General features: G+C 31.8%; 1 protein-coding gene across 6 annotated transcripts in view; it reads right to left on the bottom strand.

Moving 5' to 3' along the window:
• LOC143085070 (protocadherin-9-like) overlaps window positions 1–21504 on the bottom strand; it is a 36308-nt gene extending 14804 nt beyond the window's left edge. For 3 of the 6 annotated variants that reach the window (XM_076261238.1, XM_076261239.1, XM_076261240.1), the window contains exon 1: window positions 110–258. The gene's annotated coding sequence lies outside the window, so the exon portion shown is untranslated. Of the gene's footprint in view, window positions 1–109; window positions 259–15670; window positions 16072–21405 lie in introns of those variants that run through there. The other 3 variants (XM_076261237.1, XM_076261236.1, XM_076261235.1) reach the window with 3 other exon arrangements.
• Window positions 21505–23410: the final 1906 nt, after the last annotated feature.

Here is a 23410-nt window from a genome sequence, read left to right as displayed (position 1 = left end):
AAAGATATACAAATATTGATGTAAACTTAGCAATATAACATAGTTGACGATCTTGTATAAAACATGTTAATCCTCACTATATAATAAACTTTCACTTGTATTGCTTTACCTTGTCGTTTTGTTTACAGTGTTAATGTGTGGTACCAACTAATCCCCTCCTTCTTAACAGGTAAAAATTATACCGTTTGCATACATTTTCATTTTCATATTTTCACCTGGAATTACTATCTGTGTTAAAAGTCCCGCCCCTAATTAACGCTATTGACCAATCGTTGTTAAGATATTCAGGTGAAAGTCAATAACTGACAGTTATATATTTAATTGATTTTTGAGTATTTCTTCCTATTTTGTAAAAGAATTTATATGACAGGCCAGAACATTTAATTTAATTTTTTTAACACCCTGGGACAAATTTTATGTTTGTGTTGAAACTCATTCACTTCTAAAAAGTGTTACAAAATTATTAATAGGACAGATTCTGATCTTTATAAACTTTATAATGAAGATACGATTTAATGAAGAAATCACTAATTATCTTATTTTCTTTGCTATAGTATAGAGAATAATCTACTATTTCCATGCATGATAAAATAATTTAAATATTTCACCCTTGTACGCACTAACGCCGTTTTAATGTAAAAACCAATAATTTATAAAATAAAAAAATAGCCAGGAACAAATAAAAATGTCAAAAAATACACTGGACAAACATAGTCTACTTCCATAGATATACATAACCATTAAAAAAACGTGAATTGAATAAAAGTGCATGATTTTAAGTGATTTTAAAAATCAATTATATAACCAAGAATCGTGTTAACTTGAAACTTGATCTCTATAATTTTACCATTTTTCTTTAATGTTAAACGTATGTCCATACAATTTATCAATATTAGTTGTAGCTACGCTCTATAATTATCCAGCTCGACCTAGGAGAGACTAGTTTCTTTAAATTCATTGAAGAACAAAATTCCGCTAGTTTTTAACGTGTTTAACAAGCTATAATTACTAAATACAGGACCTCCGTCCATCAATTATTTGTCCATTTCGTAATCGCCCCCTCCCCGAAGACACTTAAACTTAATATACGATTCAAGGGTTGATTTGAGATTTCTTGTCATTTGAAAAAGCATTCATGCTCATATGAACTTAGCAAATAAAAGTAAATATAATAGAAAGCTTCAAATAAAAGCAAATTCTCAATCAACCTAGAATGAAACTTACACAACTTTTCAATCTAATTAAAATTGGTAAAAACTTGAATTTGAGACTTCGACAAATGATGTTAAGTAACTCATTCACTTGAAACAGATACATGCCCGATTGAAAATGCAATGATGTATGTCGATTGTGCAACTGTCAATTTATACACATGTGTACAAACTTAAATATCTTACACTGCATTCAGAACACTAACAACAACTAAATAGATTTTTGTTGGTTGCTTATCGTCCAATGGCAAATATTTCATACATATTTGAGGACAATACTGGTTTTAAAGTTAGCATAAATGCCTATAACAATATTTTAACTATTTACACACAATCTGATGCGTTATATATAAATTTATAAAAAAAATGTAGAAAAAAATATTTGCCTCTCAAAATGAAAAAAATGTTATAGTTTTGCATGTATAGAAATCTATTTCTTCAAAACTCTTATTTCTGCGATGTATTTTCGAACTTAAAATACTCATGTTGAGTTTTATATTCATAAAATAAATGTTATTTCCTTTTTACTATATATTTAAGTCAGACTCGGTGAACCAGTTTTCTATAGTAACATAATGTCTAGATAAACCGAATAACATTGTATTGTTGATATGCTTTATGTGCCAGTTGTGGAGATAATTAACAAGCAACAACTAAGTAATTTTCTATTTTAGTTAAATACCTATTATGATTACTTAAACATCTCCGAACATGCTTGTTGCTGCAAAAAAAAAAAAAAACAACCATAAAAACAACTACTAGGGTATGAATTCTCTACATACCTCTTTGTGCGCATGCAACTTGCTCAGTTTGTTTCTCGGAATGAATCAAGCTTCTATAAAACCTTGATCAATGTGACTTTACCATATGCCTTAGTTGACATTCCCCAGTTTTATTATACCCTATCTGTAAGTGGTCAGTATATTTATTTTCTCTAAATTCTGAAGCACATAATCACCCTGGCACTTCACCAGGAAAATTTATAAACTTATGGTCTTGGTGATGACTTTAAATAGAAAATATTAGGGACTTTTCTCTATCAAACAACAAAATAATCGATATAATTTATACTCTTGTTGAAAATATACAAGGTATAAGATATTTTAGACCAGACAGCGTGCATTGCTTAGAATTTATTTCTTCTATAGTTCTCACGTTATAGCTAGATCTTACAGTACACACTTTTAAGTTATTAATTTCATTCTATGCTGTTAATTTCAGCAATCTATTTTAATGCAGTAAATGTTTTTCTAATTTACATAAAGAAGTCGTTTAAGTAATTGAATATCGTGTATTTATCGCGCTTTTCAATAACAGAAAGTCAAATATCTGAAAGACCCCCTCCTGCAACTATTAAAAGACATTCTTTAAATTGCATTATAATTCTTAATATCTTGGTGTTAATGAGATATAATACCCAGTCAGGCTAATACTTAAATTAACTTTACCAACAAGGATGTAAATCCAACAGTTTCTGACTTCCTTGCACACACATATTCAGTTCTCTGCAGGTATTATCAGGACGTTTCTTTGCCAGTATTATCAGAACGTTCCCTGACGTTATTATCAGTACTAGAACGTTCCCTGCGAATATTACAAAAACGTTCCCTAATGGTATTATCAGAACATTCCCTGACGGTATTATCAGAACGCTCCCTGAGAATATTACCAGAACGTTCCCTGACGGTATTATCAGAACGCTCCATGAGAATATTACCAGAACGTTCCCTGACGGTATTATCAGAACGTTCCCTGAGAATATTACCAGAACGTTTCCTTACGATATTATCAGAACGTTCCCTGAGAATATTACCAGAACGTTTCCTTACGGTATTATAAGAACATTCCCTGATAATGTTATCTGAACGTTTCCTTACGGTATCATCATGACGCACTACCACACACAGAACATTCCTAGTGTGGTTAAATAATTACTCTTGTATTTTCTTTAGACCAACTATTACTTCTACATTTTACAAGCTCTCACATATGCTAATTTATTTACCCCTAATATCGTTTGTGATGAAACTTTCATGGTTTATTTATATTGATGGTGAATTTTTACATTACCGTTATATTTGTTATCGTTTTCTTGTTTTCAGTAATTGGGGGATAACGAATAGTCTTAACTCTACACCAAACGATGATTACTTTCGAAGTTCTTTGGCAAGTGAAAGATAATTTTACGGTTCGATTTACATTTACGCACAATCAAGAATTGAAATTGGTAGCAAAATATTCTAGATAGGTATCTTACTTTTACGGTTCTCCTTAGCAAAGTTGTCATTTCTAGGTGTTATAATGATGAGCATTTATGGATAACATTTCAATTTGCTATGATAATATCTGCTAAGATGATTCAAACTATATTTATATATGCAAACAACCATGATAAAAGTTACATGCTCCCTGTAGGATATTTACTAAACGTCAATTTCATAACATTTCTATCTTGACGTAGCAACTTTCGCATGCAAATTTATACATGTCATGGTATACAGTTATGTAATTTTTACAATGCAGCATTTCTCAATAATAGTTTGTTAACTATATATGAACAATGCAATAACTGTCATATCATTGTATCATGTGATCATATTTTCATTATTAACCAATAAATGCCAATATATTCACACTTAAAGACCAACATAATATTTTATCACCTTTGGAAACATCTGATGTGAAGTACACCTTATTACACAGGTGTGAAAATACTTCACGCTGTCAGCTACCTGTTAATTAAATCACAAAACCTTGTTAATTACCTGCCACAATTAACAATATCAGACACATTGAAAAAGGTGTCAATAAATTGATATTGTTCTAGCATATATCATGATAGTTTTCATTGTAATTTAGTCTGATTTTGGAGACAATTTTACAAACTTTTCTTCATTTGTTTAATTTTTATTTCAGAAGAATTCAATTGATATATTTACGTTTCAACACGTCCTTAATTGAATGACAAAATAAAGGGATTTACAGAAATGTTGTAAAAATAAATATTAATGCGTATGCACAAATTTAAAACGGTAACTAGGATATGCGTTAAATTATCTCTTTGAAAACCATCTGATCTTTTTATGATGTGTATACATATAGCAAACACAGGGACTAATTTACAAAGGAAGATATGAGAACTGTTAGTTTGCCGCTCTTTACTTTAGGATAACATTGCTAAATATAAAGAATTTGAGTATTTAATTTTATTGCTCCAAATTTCTGTATGTTGTTGCATTTTCTTCAAATATGTTCAGTAATTTATCAAGATAGATAAATAAACAAAGAGCTTGTCGAACCAACCTAATCTGATGAAAAAGAAAACAGAGTATTTACATTATCCTAGAAACCAAACAATATATAAGAACGCGACCAAAGCATAAATGGAGATTTACACCAGATATAACAAAGCATTTCTTTTAAACTTTTGTTATATTTTCTTGTAGCCCTTGTAATTGCAAGTCAAGCTAAAAACATCCGACAAAGAACAAAAAAAGTATTGTTGAAGTAATTTTGAACATGAACCTTAACGAGTTGTTTTAACGTATCAGGAAAAAAAGCAGGAATTAAAACGAAATCCAAGTCTACAAATTGTTCATGTTTTCGTCAGTGCACGACCGTCAAATGACCTTTTGAAACAAAACACATTGTTGACAAGTTAATATGGAACTTCTTACTCTCGTTCATAAACTATTAACAAATAAAAGGAAAGGTGCATTCATTTGCATTCTACATGTTCTCAATATTGTTTGTATTTATAACAATGTCTCAGCACTAAACCAGAACTAAAGGTCACAATACATGCAATATAAGAAACTCCAATCTTTTATCAGAGTTCGCTATTCATGCCAGATTCCATTATACACTTTTATTATGTATCATTAGGAGACTCTACTCAATGAAAACATAATCTATTCAAAGTCTTTTTACCAGTGAAATCAATAATGTATTTTTTGTGATTTATTTAAAATGGTTCTCGTTTCATTAATTCAATATAGAAATTCAAGGGTGAGTCGAGTACATCTTGGGTAAATAATACACCCATTTCTAGAGAAAGGTTAACTAGAATAATAAAGATATGATTAATATCATTTCTAAAGTTTGGGAATATTTCTTTATAAAACATGGAACATACTGAAATATCCACATGTTATTTTCAGATTGGTATGTTATTTTCTTTCAGTTTTGAACTGAATCTTTGTTTTTTAATATTTTTGATATCAATGATAAATAGAACTGCGTTAAGTAGATGGGTTCCAAGACACACTCTCCAACAATAGACAACAATCCTAAAAAACAATTACACTAAAAATATGTTTATGTGGGAAAATATACGGTCTCCAAAATAAACCTCGATTCACACTAGAGCCAGAAAGACATTTACTAGTATAAAGGAAAGCATAGTAACGGGTTTTTAAAAATAGACAGCAACCCTAGCAAAAGAGAGACGCCTATACTGGAAGGGTAGCATTTGGTCTCAAACATTCAACAGCTATTCAGAAACACAATACAGATTAAGACCATAAAGACACATAAAAAGGGTATCATTCGGTCTAACAAAATTCGACAGCAACTCTACAACACAATTAAACTAGAAAGACACCTCCAGAGGATAACATATATGGTATAGAACATTCGACAGCCATTAACCCTTTATATACAACAAAACCAATTATAAACACATATACAGTATAACATAAGGTATATAAAAAAAAACTAAACCAGTAAAACCAGAAAGACATATATAATTTATAAAACACATATATAGACAGTCACTCTAAAGACAACAAAACCAGAAAGACGCGTATAATGGTTAGCATACAGCCACAACAATAGACAGTGTCTCTACAAAAAAAATGTCTTTTAATTAACATTATCATGGTCTCCAACAATAATAACAACCCTTAAACACAATACCAGGGACACTGTAAGTATAGCATATACGGTCTCCATCTAGGGCAGCAACCCTGACACACAATAGAACCAGAAAGACGCATTTAAAGAGTAACATATATAGGTCTTGAAACGTTAAGGGTTATATACGATATACAAACATAGACAGCAACGTTTAAACAAAATGGAACCATATATACATTAAGGATATCACTTTCGACAACAACCCTAAGAAACAATAAAACCAAGAAGACACTGACAAAGGACAGCACACGGTCTATCATAAAACCAAAAGACCCCCACCCCAAAGAACAAGGAGACCTTTTATAAAGGATTACATATCATCTCATCTTCAACAGATACATACGTGTGCTCAGGAACGTATATAATGATAGATATATTGTTCCCAGATGTATTATTTATCATAATTTTTGTCAAATCTTTTTGAACGAAATATGCTTTCTTTTAATATCCTGATGACTTGTTTACTTGTTAGTTAAACAGTACTCTGAGCAATGGAATATATTTTCGGGATACGAGATTGTTAAAACATATAATCAAGCTGTTAAGATTAGAAAGAAGATGCAGCGGACAAACTGAAAGATACTTAGTCAGGGCAGTAACTGAAAAGTGGACCGTATTGCTTAGGTCTGAACTTGAATCATGGAAAAAATGTAATAAGCACCTGTTTTTCAAAGTGAGCCACGCACATAAAGTACGTTAATCTTCTATAACATGCATGCACTTGCTTTAGCTTTAACGTCCCAAAAAAGACCGAACAAGATTTCGTTCCTTTATATTTAAAATCCGGTCATCGCCATCAGCGGTCAGACAGAAGAAGTTTTGAAGAAGAAGAAGAAAAGAGAATCAAAATTCACCGCAGATTTAATGGGCCAATAAACAAAGTGGTCTCATAAATAAAGTCCACAATTTGCAATTACCTGTAGTTATAAATATGATTCAACATTGGATTGGACATGGTTGATTTACGGAACAACAAGTTATGTATGTGGTCATTACAACTAATCTATCCCATTATCTATTATGTCACCAACAAAACCCTCTACTCAACATACAATTATCTGTCCATGTCTTTTAAAAACAAAACATGGTTTCATGAAAGCGTGGCGACTAATGTTGTTCAGAACCGATGGACACACATTTGTTTTTCTAATGCTTTCAAGTTTGTTAAATTTCTTTTGAATAAATGATCCATGTAAACCCTTTTCTCATAACCTCATAATAAATGTACGTATTAAACAATTGTATATGAAAGCATGTATACATATATTTGGGATAACCAGACAATATGTCTCATGTATAAGGATTAACTTATTGAACAATACAAACTATTTTAAGTAAGAAGAAACAATATTTCTAAACCCAATTTATAAAATGAAGACTATATACATGAGAATTTTCTGTGAAAAGTACATTTTAGATTGAATCACTGCTGGTAAGGCTTGAAGTCATCAGGGACAAATATATCTGTCTCTGTTCGAACTAATTGTCCTATATGATTATAACGAAGTCACACTTTTTTTCAAAACATTTTCTTTTCTTGTTATAGATATAAAATATCTCGTGGTGCCATATGATTGTATTTATATCACTATGAAGACACGTATAATAAATGTAACTAAAAATAAAACTGTTTGCATGCCTTTCATCTATCTTTACGAAGGATTGTTCTCAATGCCGGGATTATACAAAATATCTCTATTTTTCTAGTTATTGCATACGGACTTTAAGTTTTTACGAAAAGTGTTCGGTTTGTTTTGTGCAAACTCCACCTGATGTCAAAATCAGAAATGTTTGTAAAACTAAATATGTCAAACATATTGCCTCAAAACCCTCCAAAATTTGTACAATCTGTCACCTAATTAGAATTTTATTGGTGTAATTGAATTATCAGTATTTGATGGGTGTTGTGGCAGTCCAAGATTTAAGTGGGACTAATATTTAGACAGAAAATGATTAATGGGTTTAACACCTTCAACCCTTATCTCCGTCCCCTACTCAAATCTGGCTAACATATCTCTTGTCCTGTGTGGACTAATTACAGATTGATGAAACACACTTAAACACACTTCCCAATGTTTCAGAGTTACGGCAGTTGTCTGTCACATAGATTTGAATTGTTATAAATTGAAAATTAATAAACGAAACTCTTGAACGTGTGGTCAAATAAATTCTTTGACACTTGGCCATGCCGGTGAATAGAAAAAGGGAGAGCAGATATTAGTTTTCGCAGGCGCATGCATGAATTATTTTGATATTCTGATCGGACGTCTTTAACAAGTTTAACAAGCAGACTAACAAAGTACGAAGAAAAAATAATAACTGCTTAGGTCTAATCAGTTAGTATTCTGAAAGCTTAGGTTTTGGTTTGTAATTTCCCTTTTACCCCTTTAGGGCGAAATATTATAATCAGAATGGAAAGATTCCATATCCTCAAACGTTTCTGGTTACTAGTAGTTCGTAAATATTATTTTCAGAAGGTAAAGATTCCATATCCTCAAAAGTTTCTGGTTAGTTCGTAAATATTATTTTCAGAGGGTAAAGATTCCATATCCTCAAAAGTTTCTGGTTAGTTCGTAAATATTATTTTCAGAGGGTAAAGATTCCATATCCTCAAAAGTTTCTGGTTACTTCGTAAATATTATTTTCAGAAGGTAAAGATTCCATATCCTCAAAAGTTTCTGGTTAGTTCGTAAATATTATTTTCAGAGGGTAAAGATTCCATATCTTCAAAAAATTCTGGTTAGTTCGTAAATATTATTTTCAGAGGGTAAAGATTCCATATCCTCAAAAGTTTCTGGTTAGTTCGTAAATATTATTTTCAAAAGGTAAAGATTCCATATCCTCAAAAGTTTCTGGTTAGTTCGTAAATATTATTTTCAGAAGGTAAAGATTCTAAATCCTAAAAAGTTTCTGGTTAGTTCGTAAATATTATTTTCAGAAGTAAAGATTCTAAATCCTAAACAGTTTCTGGTTAAATATTATTTTCAGAGGTAAAGATTCTTAATCCTCAAAAGTTTCTGTTATATATAAAGTTTGTTGTCTGAACGTTTGTGCGACTACCACCGCATTTAAAAGAATTACACTCTTTTTTTCGAATTATAAGGAAAAAAGACATGAGATCTCTGTATGCAACATCAATATCACTAAATATTGCTATTATTAAAGCCTATCTGTTACTTCTGCTAATAGTATGCGTATACCTAATTATAGGTGTCAAATTTAAACTTAGACTTACCTGTTAAATTTCAAAGGAAAAAACGTTTTTATGATCGTTATCTTCAGAAGGATGTCACCTTAACTTTGTAACTCTTTTGTCCTAGTTTGACATGTATCACAATTTTTTCTATACCCACTAGTTTTCCGGTAATCAAGGTGTTTGTACAAGATATAAGATAAACTGCAATTATTTAGACAAAATGAATAGAAAAAGGCGACATGACATTATGTTTTGTAGCTTCAGGGATGTTCCGAACGGACTGCCGCCATCAAAAGAAAAGCGGATGTTTTCCTCATTTATGCAGCGCCAATTACCATGTTTTCTCAGTCAGTTGAATAGACTATAAAGAAAAGTGAAACGCTGCACAAAATAAATATTATTCTTTCATTTGTAGTGTCAAGTTAAGGCTCCTGTAGAGAGAGGAGTGTAAACTCATTACGTAGAAGGTCTATATGTTTATTCACGTGTCGCAACTTACATGAAAATATTATCATGGAGAACAATTCATTTTGCACAAGACCGGGAAAGAGATAGAAAATATCATAATCCTTCTTTTCAACTTAAGGCTTTGGATTAATTAGATTAAACTCTTCTAATAGATGTTTTTGCTTTCATTTAAATATTGAATAGCTGATTATGACATTTTTATTCTGTTTAAATGTTACGTTAGGATATTTAAGAAGAAGATCTACTCTGGTATGTGATGCTATTGTCTGACATTAAATGAACACTAATTGATTAACACCACGGTTGTAAAACATGGCGTAATATGATTAATGCGGATTATACGGATAAATCACCCAGATCTTAACTGGATTATTAACTTGACAAGATTTTCAGAATTTTGATAAATATTTTTTATATTTTAATCTCTTGTCTTCTTTATGTATGTTTTAGATTAATTGTGTAGCGATAACTCCCTCCTTACTAAATTTCCATAAGACAAGTGCCAATGCATAAAACATGAAATCCAGAAAAGACCACATACGGGTATTTATATATCCTTTCTATAGAATAAGTCATTGTCAGAATAAATCTTTGAAACACGTAATTTTACCTATTGAATCTGTTAAATTGTACCCAAAACACAGATTGACCATTAATTTCTTAAAATAAAATGAATTCATATAACCAATTTCAATTGTTCAAAAGTAGTACTATGACTAGTTATGCAATGATGTGACAGAGTTGTCTCTCTTTAGTTGACTTCATTATAATGCAATATATTCACACAATAATTTTTTAATAGATCAGCAGGAGATTTCAACACGTACTGAATTAAATAGCTCTAAAAGGACATCTCGATATAAATGTCACTTCATAACGGATGGTGAATGCAAATCCGCCATACACTAAACCGCGGGAAACCTTTGACAAGGTATTAATTAAGCTATTTACTCTTTTACTATTCACATCAAATTAGTTTCCGTTCAGTGAAAGGGAAAACTTTGCATTCCTTCTTCTTTGATTGATAATGGATATTTTTAGTTTCTTGGTCCAAAATTGAAAATATCAATAATTTGTATAAATTGGTCGATGATTCAGTCGAAGGTTGGGTTTATAATTTAACTATTAGAATTGAGAACCATCCACTTGGAATAATTTGGCTTTTAAGTATTGGAATCTTGAAAAATTGAAAAGATGCTAAATAATTTCCTTTTGTATGACATTTGCAAGGTATTGCAGAAATATGAGTTCAAACTGGGACTGAACAAATTCAGAGGCAAAAATGCCTTCGTGACCCTAAAATAAGGGTCACATTTGTAATGGGTTTACCAAAAGCAACACAAGTGTTTAACCGATTGAAGTTTATATATAAAGTTCTTGGGTTCTCTTAGTAGTATAAGGATAAAAATCATCAGGTTTTGGGCCAAAACTAACTAAAATTAATTAACGATGTTACAAGCCTTACAAGGAGGGTATGTGTTTTGCAAGAGACATATGATTATTCCAAGCAAGACAGTGAAGCGTGTAAAAACTTTTATTTTATTTCATTATTGCTCAAAGTTGGAATAAAAAACCTTTATATTGTTGATAGCTGTCAATGTAATATTAAAATGGATGTGATCTGACGGTTTTACTTACGATATCCATTTAAAAAGAGTACGAGGAAGGCCTAATTTTCATTATTAAAATTAGTTTTTAACTTAATGTTGTGCAGTCGTATTTCAACTTTTGGCGCAAGGGATGAATGATACATACTAATTAGTTTTAAAACGAATGGCGTAAACATATTACTAGCGAAAAGGGTTGTGGCGCAAAAGGAAGAATCTGCCTTTTAGGATGTTCTCCATTTGCTAAAAAAAAAAAAACCACAGAAAATGGTCAACAAGAAAGACGAAAGACCGAATTACCGGTGTGATGGAAACACTGTGCCACTGTGTAAAAATATAAATGACAGTCGAATTTAGTATGTATTTTGTATAACCAAAACAGGAGACAGAAACATCCGTAAATATTGCAAGTTAATCTGCTTTGCCATATAACAACTATAACAACCCTAAAAACCACATATTATTGAACCACAAAGTATAGAGATAAATATGACACTTTCACTGGACTGAACTCTCTAAAACCATTTATTACATTTCTGTTCTATCGGGTGGAAAATGTTTGCATGACCCCTTTGTTGTCTTCATTCCGTGTCAAAAATATAATGGTTATAATTATGGGATTGACAATATGGCAAATTTTTAAAATTAACGATTTTGAAATCATCAATATCTGGATATGAAAATTTAATTGTGTAAAAGTGGACAAAATAATATACACGTTAAAATTCAAATAATATTTTTGAAAACTGTTTAACGTTTATAAGGCCGTTTTTTACCAGTCAATCGACACATGTTCAGCCTTGGACTCTTCAATTTGTTAGGACATAACATATATTTTTTGAAATCCCAAAGTATAAAATAACTTTCAGTACAAAGTTAACATTGTTTTGTTTTATCTCAATCAAACATCAAAGTTAAATGTATTTCGACACCGTGCATGTCGTTCATTTATCATCTAAACAAGGAACCAGGCATGTAATAAATCTTCTGGTCACCTAGCCGTGTATTGAAGGAATGTTTTGGACTAAAGAGCAATATTTTATTTGTTTGTTTGTTGTTTTTTCCTTAATTCAACAACAAGGATATTATTGAAACATAGACAGTCTGTTAAATTTAAGTAAACATGTATACACAGAAAATATTTTTATATATATATAGACCTTTCTGGTGACAATTGGTATAATTGCCGATGAGACATCTATCCACCAAAGTCCAAATGAAGTATATGTTAGCTATTATAGGTAATCGTAAGACCGAACCAATGAGAAAAACCCATACGGTATGGTCGGCTATAAAAGGCTCCAACATGAAAAATATGAAACAAGTAAATTGAAAACACTAACCAGGCCTAATTTATGACAAAACAATTGCCGAAAAACAAATATGACAGACGGTAAACAACGACATGCAACCAATTAACTTTCATATATATACATCCATTTAGATTTTATGTCAGAATTGACAATTATTTGGCTATAAAAATCTTTTTTTTTGCTGATGCAACTGTATAAACTTAACAGTTACATATAATAATCCCTCCCCGGAAAGTTATATATGGTATATCATTATGGAAGTAATAATGAATAAACAAAAGTATTCTATAAGTTAAGACTATATATAAAAGTCGCAGTTTTGGGCGGTCTTCTCCCACGATATACGGGAGATTCAACAATCAAATGATCTCGTACTGCCGACAGATCTTAACTTCAAACGCTTGTATTAAAAGTTGTTATTATTCGTTTACTGAATTTAAATTTTAAAGTGCTATGATATAAACAGGTACCATGCAAAGTTCTCATTTGACTTTAAGTGTTTGTGACAAGATGGCGAAAGGCAAAGAATGAACATTATGTTTGTCTCCACATGCAACGTGTACGACAATAAGACCACAATTGACAATGAAAATGGATAACAATTGGTTGTTGACCCTACACTAGCAGTGCGTCAAGAAGATGTCTTTATGCTGCTTTTAACTCCTATTCAATTATAGAATTTATTGAATTGATGATTTGGTCAATCTCAGCAGGCAACCAAACTAATTGAAATTAAACTGATTATAATTGTGAATGCTCATTTCAGCATAACATGATCTGTAATTAAATAAAGCTTGAACTGACCACCGTATAGTTCGAAATCTTTTCTTTGTAAATATGGTCCTATGACAGTGGCGGATCCAGGTCTTTTCATAAGGGGGGGGGGGCGGGGGCGCTGACTGACCTAAATGGAGGGGGCCGCTCCAGTCATGCTTCAGTAATTCCCTATATAATCAACCAAATTTCTCCCACGAAAGGGGGGACCCGAGCCCCCCAGGCCCCCCTGGATCCGCCTATGTATGAAGACGGTTCGGTGTCACTATTCTACTTTGAGACGGAATAGACATAAATATAAAAAAGAAGAGATGTGACCAGTGATTGCCAATGAGACAACTCTACACAAGAGACCAAATGACACAGAAATAAACAACTATATAAGTTACCATACGGCCTTCAACAATGAACAAAGATTATTTTACAATTATATAAGATACCTCTAGGTGTAAAACATTTGGTTATTTCATTAATTTGGTTTCTGCATAAGTCTCATTAACATGCATATCCCAAATCTCCCTTCTGTTTCCATATAAGGTCCAAGGTCAATCCTTAAAGTATAAGCTACATAAAAGGTCTACGGTAAACTATTGGTCTCTTATCCAACCGTGCGAGGGCTGTATAGCCAGTCAATGTCATCAAAAACTCCCATCATCATGGTAACTGGTAACGCAACACAAGAGTACATATACTGGTACCGTTATAGTCAGAAAATGCCGTATACGGTTGGCTGTAGTTGTTGACATCCTTTTCCTTTGGGTGTTACATACATGTACTTTCTTATTTCCATATTTTTAAACAAGAAAGTTTAATAGGTCCATACATAGAAAACCCGTGAAAGGGAATAAAGCTTGCTGTTCGGTGTGAGCCAAGGCTCCTTGTTTAAGGCCGTACTTTGACCTATTATGGTTTACTTTTACAAATTGTGACTTATACCAATCAAATATAAACAGTAAACCTGCGAACTATATATAATAGCTCAACATTGAACTTAATGTGAAAAATGAAAAAAAATAGAAGATATCAAGTACACTCTGTTAATTTGATACATTAAAACGGAAAAGACCATATATAACAGCCAGTAAGAAGGTGACGGCAACTGAAAGTATAGATTCTTCGCACGGGACTAACTATTGCTGCATACTCATTAAAAAACAGAGCTTCACACCATATAGCAGATTTTGGATATCTATTTCGTTTAAAATTTTGAATAAAATACAACTAACAGTCATGAAACTTATATTTGTAATCATATTATACTTCTGAGATATTTTGAGAAAAGAGAAAGATCTACGGTTTTATTCTGTCTTGTAGTCAGGTATCAACAGTGTCATTGTAACACACTCTAATGAATGACTATGAATGGACAAGTAAAAGTTTGTAAAATAATTGATATTTACAAATCAGAAATACAACACATAAAACAATTTATTTGTCAATTTTCGGCCATTAATCACGGCCATGACTACCGTGCAATAAACCCCTAATTGTATCGACAGACAGCGGAGTCCATACATTTGTAACTGAAATAAATATTGACTTTAACGACTGAATTATTACCCCATAAATTTTAACAAATGGTGCGGCAATCACTAAAATATTCCATATCAGGATGGTCAGTTTAAATACAAACTTTGTCATACGTTACCCATTGAATGACCGAATGTAGTGTCGAAATAGAAAAAAAATATTTAAGACATTCGGTTCATTACTAACCGAATGTAAATGTTTATGTGTGCTCTGTGTTCGTTTTAATTACACATATTTAATCCGCAAAACTGAAGTTATCAACTCAATCAAATGTAGATATCTCTGAAACCCAAAAATAATTGGAAGAAAACACGTATTGGGCGCAAAGAAGTAAATCATTTGTTTGTTTGTTTGTTTGGTCATTTACTTCACAAAATCGAATTTGTACTTATTGGATATTTTTCACGCATTCTCGGTCACAAAAGGGAAGACTCTTTAGAATGATGTAGACATCGCGTGCATTGGGCAGACGACATCATTTGAAGTTGTGTTACATGGTGCTAGCCCAACCCCTCAACACAATTATATGTTTAATTGACTTTTGTGATGAACTTCTGATAAACTATAAAATACCGTTCATTACACGATATAGTTAACTGCATGGTGACAATCCAACTGATTAAATAAGAAATCTGACAAGCATAAACTATTTACCTTTTGTCGTTCATTCATTCAATCTTTGATGTGCTGTTTCTTTTCAAAAATTTCTATTACAGTTTATAATGACACAAAATCAAATTTTCATAATTTTTCCATCTGATATCACCCTTTCAATGAATCTTTATTCCTATCAGTCCGCTTCATATCACATTAGAGAATCATCTATTGAAATATGTTTTTCTTTTTGTCTTCTTTCTGTGTTATATCCATCTCACCGAACTGTCCATTGGTCAATACTCCAGACCATTGGATGTTCTTCAGTTATAAACACTAATGACCATGCAGTCTGCAGTTAATTCAATTAATTACCAGATATATCATTAACTCCACACGTCTTATCTTACATTTCTTCCTGTACCTATGTGTGATCTTGACGGATAGAATTTTCGAATACGAAACATAAAAGTATCTCCAAATAAAATTGAAAAAAAAATGAAACTCAAGACAAATATATATTATGTGACAACGGTTTTCCACCCTAAATCTTAAATGAGACGAACACTGAACTAAAAATAAAGGAAAATAGGTCAGCGAATTATTGATGTTACGTTCAATCCTAAAAAATGGATGTTGTCATTTAACTTAAAATAATCCATTTACAACAACAGAAAAAAGATAGCTGACACTTTTATACCTGATCCGGACACAGCTTGTGCTGTCATCCGTCTCTGACTCCGGTATTATTTCTTATTAACGAAATCAGAGAAACCAGAGGTAAACAAAACGTAATTTATGCAAATATAATTAGCGCTAATGAATTAACGTCTCGTTAAAGATGACCACAGAGAGTATCGAGTGCAAGATGCAGCTGACTGCCAAAGGTGCTGCGGACTGCATAAATCATGAAAATTCAAAGAAATAATTGAGCCCCCAACTGTTCAACGTTAAAGAAATTGAGTTTGCACTTATTGACCAGTAATTTGTGGCTGCGTTCGTAATTTTTATTTTTATAAAGAGAGTAAAACAATTTCGATTTTTTTTAAGATAATTTCAACATACTCTTCACGCGCAGAAATCAAATAATGTGATACATGTATATGTCACTATACAGCCTTCAACACTTAATAAAACCCATACCACATAGTAAGCTAAAAAAAAGGACCCAGAATGAATGAGTCGGGGTTAAGAATGTTTTCTGGCAACAAACCTTCCCCTTGTCTTGGACAGTATATAGTGTAAAAGATAGGCGAAAGATACCAAAGTGACATGCAAACTTATAGGTCGAAAATGAACTGACAACACCATGACTAAATAAAACGAAAAAGACAATCAGACAAACATAAAACACAAAAACTAGGAGTGATATCAGGTGCTCCGTAAGGGTAATCAAATCCTGATCCATATGTGACAACCGTCGTGCTGATCATGTAAGTTTAACGGAGTGTCTATTCGTCCGGCTAGCCGGACGAATAGTTAAAAATCTCTATTCGTCCGGCCATCCGTCTGCGGATGCGCAAATATTCAATATCAATAAAAGTGTGTCATGTGACGTGGAAAGTGTCCCGGATTAGGTGTCGGATAACACACGCGCGTATGCAATGGACGTGTTGAGAATTGGAGATCGTGATTCATATTTAAAGATGTCATCTATAGAGAAAACCAGAGAGAATATGATTGTTTTAAACAAATGTATATAGGAGTGATTCCAGAGCAATCGAGTATACACATGTTAACTGTGAGGATGATAAGCCTGAAATTAAAGTGAAATTGAAGATTTACCCCCATTTACCTTATGGAGGCAAAACGCATTCGGAAAAAATACTAGATCAAACTTGCTTGGATGTATTATTTTTTAGTTATACTACAACGCAGATCTATGAACAAACTGATATGCCTGGACTGGGAATAAGACACCAGGGTTTGGGTATCCCCCCTTTTTCTGTTGTATCTAATATACATTTATTTTCTAAAAAAATCTTATCGAAAACACAATCCTACTTTTGGGGACAGGTTACACGTGCCTGCCCTTCTCAAATTTCATATGAATTAAAAATCGCCGAACAATTTAAATGAAGAATCGTGCATAATCATATGAGGACCTTACTTTAACCAAACTTCACAGAAACTATTTATTCAGGATCTTTTGAAATCATAGAAGAAGCCAATAATGATTGGCCCGACTATTTACCTTACAGAAAATTCATAGGCAGAACAACAAAAGAGAGAATCATTTTTGCCAACCCCCCCCAACTCCGATACCCAAGCTCCTTTAGAATATTAGAATAAAATAAATCTGAATCAAATGTATAGTTTATTTTTTTAATCAGAATGAGGTTTTTTTCATAAAACGATGTTAGACAACATATTTTAAAACAACTCGTGCTTCATACAAAACCTTTAAAACACGATGTTATATCTTCATCATTATATATTTGGCCGGACAAATAGCGAAAAACCGTAAAAATGCTATTTGTCCGGCATGCCGGATGAATAGACATTTTTGACTATTTGTCCGGCTAGCCGGACGAATAGCCACTGCCTAAGTTTAAACCGTGATGAGTCTTGTTCTACAGGTCAAATTCAAGATATACAATGTCATTTTACTGCAATGTGTGCTACATCAAATTTTATAGATAAAAACTCCAACTCATAGTCACATCAAGATGCTCTTACTTAAGCTATCATAAAAACAAATCATTTTTCATAAAATAAACTACAAATTAAACACGATCAAAGGTCACTGAAGCTTGATTAGGGGCACTGGGCATAATATGATGCTAACATAGCTATTTCTATATATTTGAATGGTTAATTGTAAGTGCATCTGCATTAACACTATTGACTATATATATAATTATTGTAAAATTAAACTCACTGAAACAACGGTCTGCTCAAAACTGAAACACTGGACTATTCTAAGTATTCTACTTCAATACAAAGTCATGCATGGTCATCATAAAAGTTTACCGTTCCAAAACAATCATGCTCAACAATAGATGAAACTAAGCATAAATTACACATTGTATATATAACTGTACGCTTTAATGCTACTGTTTACCAAAATAGAAAAGGTGTAACACAATTTCAAGATTGAACTAAAATAGAAACTTAGAGATACTCGGAAAATGACCTGTACGTTTCGCTTCAAAACATTCTTAAAATATCACGATATTTTACAAATTCGCGCATTTTCAAATTTGATGGATCGTATCATATATTATATATATATATATTGTTGTGAATCGAAGTTAATTTAAGTCTCGACTATTGTTGACATGTTCCGTAAAGTGTTTACTTGCTGTATATGTAAGGTGGCATTAATGACAAGCTGATTAATCATGAAAATTGACCACACAGAGGTTGACCATGTTGGTTATTAATATCCTGCAAGGTCATATCAAGTCGTATACATGTATAACTTTAAATTGGCAGATTCTTATTAATTTTCATCCCGACGCTTCTTTTTTCTTCCGATTTTCTTAAAAACAAACTCCATTCGTTCAAAGCGCCTTTTTGGAACAATCTTCACCAGTAACGCCCAAACCTTGACATTTAAAAACCAGAGATGTGTAAATTGTTAGCAGCTACAAAACATTTAAAACTGCATTGATGATGTACAATGCTTTAATTAATTATGATGTCTGTATAGCATACACCGTCAAGTGTATATTTTATAATTCTGATATCTATGATGAGTTTATTTATTAATAATTTAATTTTGGATGTAACGCGTCTTCTGATTGGATGACGTTGTTTAGTTTATCAGCCCATAGACATAATTTAGTCATGTGACCGTCATCAACGTTTTTTCATGGTTTACTCCGGTTTAAAATGGAATTTAGAATTAAATTATAAAAAATAACTAATATTTTATCTGTCTATTCGAAATAACATAAAAAAATGTGGTGCAGACTTTAAAATAACCCGCGTGCAGTGTGCACCACATTTTTGATGTTATTACTTCATAGACAGAAAACATATTACAATCATTCCTTAATGACATGCATGTATAGAACCAGCTTCTGTAGACCTTCTATAAATTTTCATGTTTATATGTCCTAAAATTAAGATTATCAAATCTTACAATCGGGTCGGTATCGGGAAGAACGACTCTCACTTTCGGCTTGATTTAGAACTGAAATCTGAGACTTTAATGACTGACATATATTTTCTGTTCATACTTAACTAACTTATAGTTAATATTACTTTTAAATATTTATAGAACATATCCACGAGTATTACACTATTTTCTGAGGGTTTGTTGTTAGCTCTAGGGATGTACTCGGGGGACACAACAAAGTAAGCTTTTCTGAGGCTTTTGGAGACAGTTAGATTTACGATACAGATTATGAAGGTGAAAGGCTCTAGTTTAAAATACCGCGAAATCAAAGATGTTAATCAGTATAATCAGTTTTATTTCATTCGTGACACTGTTTGTGTGAAAGTTCAATATTGACGAAGCCTTTGTCCCTTTTCATGGTCGACCACTAATCAACAGGGTCATAAAAATGTTTTATCGATGACCAAACAACGCCCGCCATGATATCCCCAAATACTGATAAGGCAAATAAATGTTATCGAACGTCCATCTTTATTGGTAGTTTTAAGTGGAATAATTGAAGGGGAAATTGTTTGCTTACATTGATATATATGTAGAGTTATTTGTGTAATTGCTATATAAATTGATAAATATTTCAAGTAAAATTCCGAAAAGAACCGTATGTTCCATATCGACATTTTACAATGTAATAAAACAAGAAGTACATCAACAGAAACAACAACCAGTAACCCGTGGCTGTCAACAGTAATCCAGTGAAATATATGTCAGAATTTGCAAAACTCTATATTTCATTATAACTGACATTAGTCTCAATACAAGGATGCAAAATAAATTAGTTTCTGGTGTATGCCAAACAAAGGAAATGTATATATATATAGTTCAATGCTCGTATCCTATCTGATATGTTCTTTCTCAAAATAATTAACAGGGGCAAATACCAGACAGGCAGCCGTGCTTGTATGCTTGGAAGTTTGAATTACTAGTAAAAGATTTATTTTTATTTGAAATAATTCTATATTTATGAATGAACGCCTTTATTTTCTTTGAAATAAAACTCTACTTTTTATATTGTGATGACGAAATAAAAGTTTCACACGAACAATATGTACAAATGTATACGATCCTTATGCCATTCAACAATTCTTAATAAGAAATATCACTCCATCTTGTGACGTTGTTTTCATGCTACATGTATACCGTTTCTTTCTTTTTCCCTCACTGATCTGTTTTTGCTCAACACAACTTCGTTTACTTGAAGTATACTATACAGTACATTATAGTTCCCTCACTTTGCACGACTAACGACAGTCGTTTTAAACGCTTGTCGCAGAAAACAAAATCTTCCGATGAAAAATTAATCTGGCGGCAAAAATAAACCTATTCAAAAAGGAGCCTATATTGTATCGGTTAATAACCCGACCAAATATGCTTTCATTTTCCTATTCTAGTCATAGTTGTTCAAAAATGTACCCTGCGCAATGAGTTGAATATTAATAAATGTGATATTTGCCACTGTTTGTTAAAACACCAACTTATTTAAGTTAACTTTTAAAAGGTTTTAATCATGCTTTAAAAATCTATTTTTATTAAAGACGTTTTTAGTTTCAATGTTTGATTTCTATATATCTAGAATATTGTATCTAGCCAAATGTTATAATGTATATTTTAATACTTCCATCATGATTTGTTAAAATGTGGTAATTTTTTAGGAAAATATAAACAAACTCACCATTCTACTGTTAGACTAATTGTTGAATTAAAATAAAGTTCTTAAATCCTTCCTCTCGTTTTGTTTCACGTCACAGTCACATGTCAGTGATCTGAAAAACAACATGCTTTCAGATTGGAAATTATAGTTCTTCATAACTATTATAATATTGTCCTTCACTAATAAGATAATTATTGAAAAATCACGCCATCAAGGTTGAAAAAACAACTCAATATTATAATTATCAAATTAGAAAATTGTCCTATTTTACAAGTTTGATAATGACGAAGGCAAGGAAAGTTTAAAAATACGGCGAATTTTTAAATTTATAATTAACTGATAACGAAAGAATGCTATTATCGCACAATTTGAAGGTAACGTGGATAATTGGCCGGACGCACGCCATTTTTACTTTATATTATGTTAAATCTTTTTCAAATATAATTATAATATTCATTTAACTATGTATGAACATTTAGATAAGTACGTGATACCATTTAAAAGCAAATTGATGTCGTTGGTTATTAGATAGATTCTCCCTGTCAAATTGGACACGGGAAGCGTCGTCTAATGTCATTTTTCATCCTTTAATCAAGAAAGGCGACAGGAAATTGCACAAAGTACAAATAAATGGATAAAAGTCTTCGTTAATCAAATTATTCCGCTTTACAATGTATTCTCATTTATTAAACATAATTAAGCAAGATAAAGAGAATTTCTGATACATCGTATAACGTTCATCCATTCGGAATATCTCTTTTTGACATTCCTCATATATCTGAAATTATTTGAATTACGTATCATTTCATCCTTTTTATTGGAGAGACTTTATTTATTAAACCGATTAAGTAAACGACATGACAAGAAAATAAATTTGATTAATTAAGCTTAATAAACGAGATCATTTGATATTCATCTCTTGAGTAAACTCGTAAAACGGTATAGATTCATAAGTAAAGACAGAATTTATATATACATGGTTACAATTTAGTCATTTAGAAATTGCATATTTATTCCTCTAGTTCTAGGAAGCTCTGAACAACAGGTTAACTATTCCAATGTTGTCAGTTTGTATTTAGAGATATATGATTAACCATGTGATCGGTTTTAGTACAGTATAAACATTGTAATGAATCCCAGGGGTATGATACTGGTATTGTTATTACAATGTCTTCATCATTAGGCACAATGTTTACATAACTATAGCCAGGATGTCAGCAGTAATATTATTGATTCTTACAACACAATAGCATCTGCATTGGCATAATGCACATTTGAACAATGTTATAATTCTGGAAATGGATCTAAGAAAATGTGGTATGAGTGCCAATAAGACAACTCTCCATCCAAGTAACAATTTATAAAAGTAAACCCATTAAACAAAGTCGATGGTTCGATTTGTCCCCGTCAATGTTATATTGAGTAAAAGAGATGCGAAAAATAACAAAGTGACATTCAAACAAATAAGTCAAAAACAAACCTCAGAAACAAACTGACAATACACTGACAATGCATGGTAAAAAAAACAACGAAAACGAAGAAAAGGCAAACGACAACAAAACACAACTAGTGTGGATCTAGCCGTCGATAGCAGCCGGCGTTAATATTCATGAGGCCAGCCTTCAATAATATTCATGAGCCGTCAATAATATTCATGAGATGACTTGCGTTCGAAGAAGTGTTGTTAGAAACTATGAACGATAATTATAATTAAATAACGTTCCTATTTATATTTGATATTACTTCAAATAGGCATGTCAATGGGTGTCTTCTTCGAGGTCCGCGTTTATTGAATCAACTTTGGGTCTTCTTCAAGGTCTGCGTCTTTAAACAACATTGTAAATGTAATAAAAACAATGTAAATGCCTCCATCAATATAAAACAAAGAAATGGTCTTTTAACATTCTGTGATTAGAGAAATAATGTAAACTAAAGCAATAACAAGTTTTTAAAAAATATAATTAAATATAGAAATTAAACGGGACATTACAACAAACAAATAAAGTAAAGAACAGTTCTTATTAAA

This window comes from Mytilus galloprovincialis, chromosome 8 (genome assembly GCF_965363235.1).
Source record: "Mytilus galloprovincialis chromosome 8, xbMytGall1.hap1.1, whole genome shotgun sequence".
In the NCBI taxonomy this organism is placed as follows: domain Eukaryota; kingdom Metazoa; phylum Mollusca; class Bivalvia; order Mytilida; family Mytilidae; genus Mytilus; species Mytilus galloprovincialis.
Note: the sequence above shows the minus strand (reverse complement) of the source record. Positions and strands in the feature narration are given on the sequence as shown.